Raw genomic sequence first — 7,118 nt, forward strand, 5'->3', positions numbered from 1 at the left:
AATTGATACTTCGGAATTTGTCTCTCTGATGAGGTTACAAAGTCTGTGAGGTTGAGATCCATCCCCTGCTTTCTTGGCTGAGCTGCCCACCTCCTCAAATCCTACAGTGGAGGATCAGAACCAGGACAAGCATGGCGTTGATGGATGGGAGCAGTGAAGTTGCTGCAGACCGGTGTCCTGAGGCAGTGGTCCTAACCTGGCTGCGCATTACTGTCACTTACAGAGCCTCTGATGTGGTGGATCTGGGTTTGGCCCCAGGATCAGTACTTCATTAAAGGCCTCAGGTGATTCCAGTGGGGGTCATGAGATTCTGCAGTGGTTACAAATACACCTCTGCGGTGGGCTGTGGACACCCGGCTCCTCCATCTTACCAAGGCAGTAGCGGCTCACCATCAACGATGATGAAGCTGACAGAGACTCATTATGAAATCTTCCTCAAGACCCAGTGGCCTTGGCCATGCCATGGAGGAAGCAGTATGGTGGCCAGGTCTTCCTGTCCTTAATAAAAAATCTCTTTCGGTTGGTCCGTGCTCTAGAGGAGAGATATATAGTAAATTTCCAGCATATATTAACTTTAAGTGTTATGGTCAAAAGTAGAAGATTGATTTTTTGAATCAACCTTTAAAAAAACTCCTTTTTAAAGTAGCGAGTCACGAGATGAGCACAGTCTTGTGACAGCCTGGAAATTTAGAAGCAAACTGTAGAGCATCAATCATTGGTTCCAGGCTGACTGGCTGGCATGCACCCGCATGGGCTATTTTGGGCATGAACTGGTCTTGGAGATGCTATCAAAATATGGTGTTGGGCCTCGTCCAGTACTAGCACTTCCATTTGGTTATTAAGCAGAAGCTCCAGAAAGGGCAAGGCTTGAAATAGGCAAAAACTTGCAAGGTTTGAGATTCTATTCAAACTTCCCATGGCCAGCCAGCCTTGGAATCATCAAGCATCAGAATCTGGTGAATCAGCATTTGAAGATGCATCCAGGCTTGATTTGGAGATTTTGACTCAGCCATCAGTGAAATTCAGCATTTTCTCTTGAAGCTTTCAGTGACCTTTGGCTTCATTCAGGCTCAAACACCGAAGGCAAAGGGAGAGGGGATGGATTCTCAAACTCCTGAGTGAAGATCGTACATCTGAGATGCTGAGATCCATTCATCCACGGTAGAACCAAATGACATCTCCTTTGCCCCAGGGTCTTCCTCTCCCATTACTGGGGCGGGAGGGGTGGAGGCGGGAGCAGAGGCCCTCAGAGAAGGGTCAAGGAGAGCTAGGAGCCACACACAGACCCCATCAAAGCTCACCCAGGCAGCAGGCTCCATGCCACGTGCTCCACAGAGCTCAGAACCATCCCCAGTCCTGTGTCTGCTGACACATTCCCGTAAATCTCCAGTTGAGACTTGGAGGTACTGTGAAGCTGACGCTAAGTGCTTTCTGCTCTGAGAACAATTATGTACTTCTGAATAACACTCAACACACCCTTTGAATGTGAAAATGGGTTAGATCAAAACATCAGAGTGTACCTGCATCCCTGATGATCCTTTTTAATGTAGCGGTGGTTTCTGACATTAAGGAGAAATGTGAATTTAGCTGCGTGCTTTTATGTCTCTAGCCTGCGACTTGCTTATTCAGGCTGTAGATACTCGTAAACAGGGAAACAACAGAAGAACATCAAATATTAATTCTGTATCGGTATTAAAGTATCATAAGCAGTAGTAAGCATGTGTTAAGCTGTCAGGAGGCATGTTGGATTGTACAATGTAAGTTGGGGCCGGATTCTTCATTATCCCGTGGACCAAGAGCCTCACCAAGGATGGTATTTAGTCTCTTTGAGGCCTTTACTTTGGTGTTGAGATGTTTTCCTCAGGCTTTTCTGTATGAATGATTTCCTCTTTTACTCCTTCGTGAATATCTTTGTTGCTGTTGTTTTTTAATTACGAAAAATCTATATGTTTATCTTTAAGGATTTAAGTGATGTAGAAATGAGTAATAGGTGCTCATTTCAGCACATATAAAATTGGAACGATACAGAGAAGATGAGCACGGATGTGCAAGGATGACACACAAATTTATGAAGCCTTCTATATTTAAAGAAAAAGAAATGAATAATTAGAAATTCGCATGGGTTTATTTCTTATTTGTAATTTAAATTAACCTATGCAGATATCTTTATGTATATAACATATATTATTAAATTTAATTTTAATTATATCATACTAAGATATTATTTTATATCTCTGGCTTTTTTCACCTAATAGTGCATATTTAACAACGTTCTATGAATGTATATTATTTTTAATAGAAAAACTATGTTACAAAAGATTAGGTAAAAACACATTACGATATTCGTTGGGCAGCCATTAAAGTGTGAATTGTCCCAGATTTCAAGATATACTACAAAGCTGTAGCGATCAAAATAGTATGACACTGGCCCAGAAATAGACACATAGATCAATGGAACAGAACAGAAAATCCAGAAATAAACCTGATTATATGATCAACTAATCTTTGACAAAGGAGGCAAGAATACGCAATGGGACAAAGGATGGTCTCTTCAATAAATGGTGTTGGGAAAACTGGACAGCTACATGAAGAAGAATGAAACTGGACCACTTCCTTACACCATACACAAAAATAAATTCAAAAGGGATTAAAGACCTAAATGTGAGATATGAAACCATAAAATCCTAGAGGAAAGCACAAGTGGTAACTTCTCTGACATTGGCTGTAGCAACATGTTTCTAGACAGGTCTCCCGAGGCAAGGGAAACGAAAGCAGAAATAAACTATTGAGACTATATCAAAATAAAAAGGTTCTGCACAGCAAAGGAAATAATCAACAATCCTTAAAGGCAATCTACTAAATGGAAAGAAATATTTGCCAATGGCATATCTGATAAAGGGTAAGTAATCAAAATATATGAAACCCGAGTAATCCAATTAAAAATGGGCAGAGGACATGAACAGACATTTCTCCAAAGAAGACATACAGATGGCTAACAGACACATGAAAAGATGCGCATCATCACTCATCCTCGGGGAAATGCAAATCAAAACAATGAGATGTCACTTCACACCTGTCAGAATGGCTAAAAATCAACACCACAAGAACCACCAAGTGTTGGCGAGGATGTGGAGAAAAAGAAACACTTGTGCATGTTGGTGGGAATGCAAACTGGTGCAGCCACTACTGAAAACAGTATGGAGGTTCTTCAAAAAATTAAAAATAGAACTCCTATATGATCCAGTAATTCCATGATTGTGTATTTACCCAAAGAATATGAAAACACTAATTTGAAAAGATATATGCACCCCTATGTTTATTGCAGCATTTGCAACAACGTGGATGGATGGACCTAGAGAGTATAATGCTTAGTGAAATAAGTCAGGCACAGAAAGACAAATACCATATAATTTCACTCATATGTGGAATTTAGGAAACAAAACAAATGAACAGAGAAAAAAAAGAGACCAAAAAAATCAGACCGTTATCTCTAGAGAAAAACCTGAAGGCCACCAGAGGGGTGGTAGGTGGGGGATGGGTGAAATAGGTGAAGGGGATTGAGGGAACTTAACTTGATGGGAACTGAGTAACGTGTAGAATTACTGAATTACTGTATTGTACACCTGAGACTAATGTAATTCTGCATATTAATTATACTGGAATTAAAATTTTTGAGACAGTGAGTTGTCAAGATTATGTGATTACATGGAAATACGACAGTCAATACATGAAATGTGATACACAGTTATTCATAAACCAAATATCCAACTGGAGTTTTCAAACAAAATATGTTTCTTGTTTAAGATGGATTTGTCTTGGGGCCCCTGGGTGGCTCAGTCGGTTAAGCGTCCAGCTCTTGATTTTGGCTCAGGTCATGATCTCGGGGTCATTGGATGGAGCCCCACGTTGGGCTCTATGCTGGGCATGGAGCCTGCTTAAGATTCTCTCTCTCTCTCCTTCTGCCCCTCCCCACCCCCTGCTCGCATGCACTCCCTCTCTCTCCCTCTCAACAAAATTATAAATAATAATAATTTAGACAAAAATAAGATGGATTTGTCTTGATTTAAAAAAAATGAAATTGCTTCCCTGGGAGAGAGTCTCTTGGCCATCTTCACAATGGCCTATCCATGTGGATTTTGTTTCTCGCAATGAGCCAGGTATGATTGTAAGGGCAATCCCTTCCCCACCTTGACCTTAGTAGGCTGTTCCCCAGCAGCCTCACCCAACTGAATGACAGTGGTGAGATGGGCAGAGCGTGGGTTTCATCCTTTCATGACCTTGTTTCTATCTTTCAGCTCTTTAGAACCTCTTTGGGGAAATTAGTTTCAACTTCAAATGCACTTTCTTTTTGGATAAATGTGAACTAAACAATTTCAGGGAATAAAATGTTTGACAGTGAGCAGATTGCATATAAGGGATTTAAAAATTTATTTGGGATGTTAAATTACAAACAAACAATTTGAAACAATTTGATTCTCCTACAAATGCAAGGAGTGTGTCTTCCATAAAATAGCTGGTGTTCTTATTCGTTAAACATGTTCTAAACTGAAATCTCAATTCCCACCTTCCACCTCACTTGTCAATCCCTAAACTGGTAAGCTGAGCTACTAGGTACACAGTTGCTTAAGCCAAAGATCTAGATGATATTCTTGTAGAGGGTAACTTCTGCCATAGCAACAATTAATCCTGGAATCTCTGTAGCTCACAGTGGGAAACATTCACTTCTTGCTCATGGGTCTGTTTCATCTTGGACTCAATTAGGCCTACTTGGGGTCTACATGTATTCCCATCCAGGACCCAGGCTGGCAGAGAAGTCACCCCCTGGGATGTGCCTGATTTACAGTGTAGAGTACAAGCTCAGGAAGGACAGCAGAAATAAGTGGTACCTCCTAAACCCTCTGCCATATCTGGCACACTTCCATATAGATCTTGTTGGTCAAACGAAGCCACGTAGCCAAGTCCAAAGTGAATGGGGAGAGATTTGTACTCTCCCTGCAGGGTGACCAGGCTCTGGTGGGATGGATTAACTGAAGATAAATGATTCCGTCAACCACAGCCCTGGTCTCGTTCAAGTCCTGTTGCCTGTCTGTCCAGAGCATAGCCTACACCTGCTCTCTTCTCTCCCCCTCCACCCCTGCCCTCCAGAGCAAGCCACCATATTCTCTCCCTCTCTTTCTCTTTCTGCTCTTCACCTGACCTCCCACAGTCCATTCCACGTACAGCAGCTGGAGTGATCTAAAAACAACCCAACAAAATGCAGAACAGGCCACGATACTCCCTTGCTTAATGCCATCCTTTGGCTTCTCACAAAAACCCACGCTCCTGCTCCAGATTATAAAGCCTGATGAGATCTGGTTTCTGCCCCTCCCCTGATGTCACTCACCTTGGGTAGTTCCCCTCTCCTACATGGCTACCTTCTTCATTTCTCCAGTGTACATACTTATTCTTGCCTTGGGGTCTTCACACCAGCTGCTCCCTCTGCCAGGAGCATATTCCTCCTGGTCTCAAAGATCTAGATGATATTCTCGTAGAGGGTAGCCTCTGCCATTGCAACAAATAATCCTGGAATCTCTGTAGCTCACAGTGAGAAGCATTTACTTCTCACTGACCTTTCTAGAGAAGCTTCCGTTGGACACTGGTCCTAGCACCTTCCCTGTGTGGCACTCACAGCAGCTTGATAGCTTGTCTGTTTTCCTGGTTGATTGTTTGTTGTCTGTTTGCCCTCTCCCACGATGCCCGCTTAGGAGTGCTGGGCCTTTGGCGTCCCCAGTTCCTAGGAGTCCTCCTGCAACGTCCCAGGACTTGGTGAATATTCTGAATGAATTTTAAAGTCTCCTAATGGAGTTCACGGCACAATATTTTCTCCTACTCTTAATGTACTTTTTGAAAAAGTACACTGTTGTGGGTGAATCAGTGTGAGTGGGGAGTAGAGTATCATCAGTTCAATGTTTGCCTCACCGTGGCATTAAAAGCCAGGTCAAATGATAGGATGAGAAATAAATCCACAGGGAGGAAAGACCTAGCACCTTCCATGAGGAGGGGCCGTGCCGTGTGGTGGAGTCAACGAGGTACATGGGGTGAGACCCAGGGAGAGTGGGGCGATTCCAGTTCTGTTTCTTCCCAGATGTGCGTCTCTGGCTGTGTTATTTTGTTCCCTTTAACTGAATCCTTGGGAGCCTTATGAAGTAGAGTAAATGCTGGCCCCCTATGAAAACAATTCTAAGTTCTGCTGTAAGATGCCTTTATAAACATGTGATGTATTAGAATTCTAAAACTCTACAATCAGAAATAAAAACCAGGTAATTTCTAAATTCTAAAAGTGCTGCTCTGTGGAGGGCTTCCCCTCAGGGTATCTGTCGTTGTAACACCATGTATTACCTTACACTGTGGTTACACTGTAATGCAGCCCCGTGGCCGGCCACCCAGGAGCAGGTCCTCCCCATCTCGTTACTTGCGGGGTCAGAACCCATCCTGTTATCTGTGCTCCGTTCCTGGGGTGCTGGTGAATCGGTGTTAGGACTTGGCCAGACCCGCCAGGCCGGCTCCATGGCCCTACGCTGGAATTCTTACTGGCTTCCAGAACTCCTTCCCACGGGGGCTCATTATATTAATTTAAAGCCCTATAGGTGATTATTGAAAAGAAAAGCAAATGTTTACAGACATTCAAGCAATGTCTGGGTAACAATTAGCAATTTCTGTCTCAAGTTAAAAAAAAATCTCAATTTCCCCCCCTCAGGCCCCTTGCACATCAATAACATAATCCATACTTTTCTTGCTGTTTACAGTTAATTAGCCTGACTTCATGAAGCACTCACAATCATCCTGGAGGCATGACTGCATGCGTTTTAGAAATGGGAAAACAGAGACTCAGAGCGGTTGACAAAGCTGCCCAGGGGACACAGCCTCCAAGTGGCTGGAAGTGCAGGTGCCGGGACTTGAGACCGTAGTGGACACTGACGCTGGTTGTCTGTATCAGTTACCTGTGGTTGCTGTCACAAAGCACCGCAAATTTAGCAGCTCACCAACACGCATGTACGATCTTACCATTCTGAGAGGTCATCAGGGCCGTGTCCTTCTGCAGGTTCCAGGGGAGAATCGGTGTCTTGCCTTTTCCCCAT

The 7,118-nt window shown here is 43.2% G+C and overlaps 1 pseudogene; it reads left to right on the plus strand.

Moving 5' to 3' along the window:
• Positions 1-1,990: 1,990 nt before the first annotated feature.
• Positions 1,991-2,088, plus strand: LOC113930024 (annotated as a pseudogene).
• The last annotated feature ends 5,030 nt before the right edge of the window (positions 2,089-7,118 follow it).

Source organism: Zalophus californianus, chromosome 5, assembly GCF_009762305.2.
Source record: "Zalophus californianus isolate mZalCal1 chromosome 5, mZalCal1.pri.v2, whole genome shotgun sequence".
Lineage (NCBI taxonomy): Eukaryota > Metazoa > Chordata > Mammalia > Carnivora > Otariidae > Zalophus > Zalophus californianus.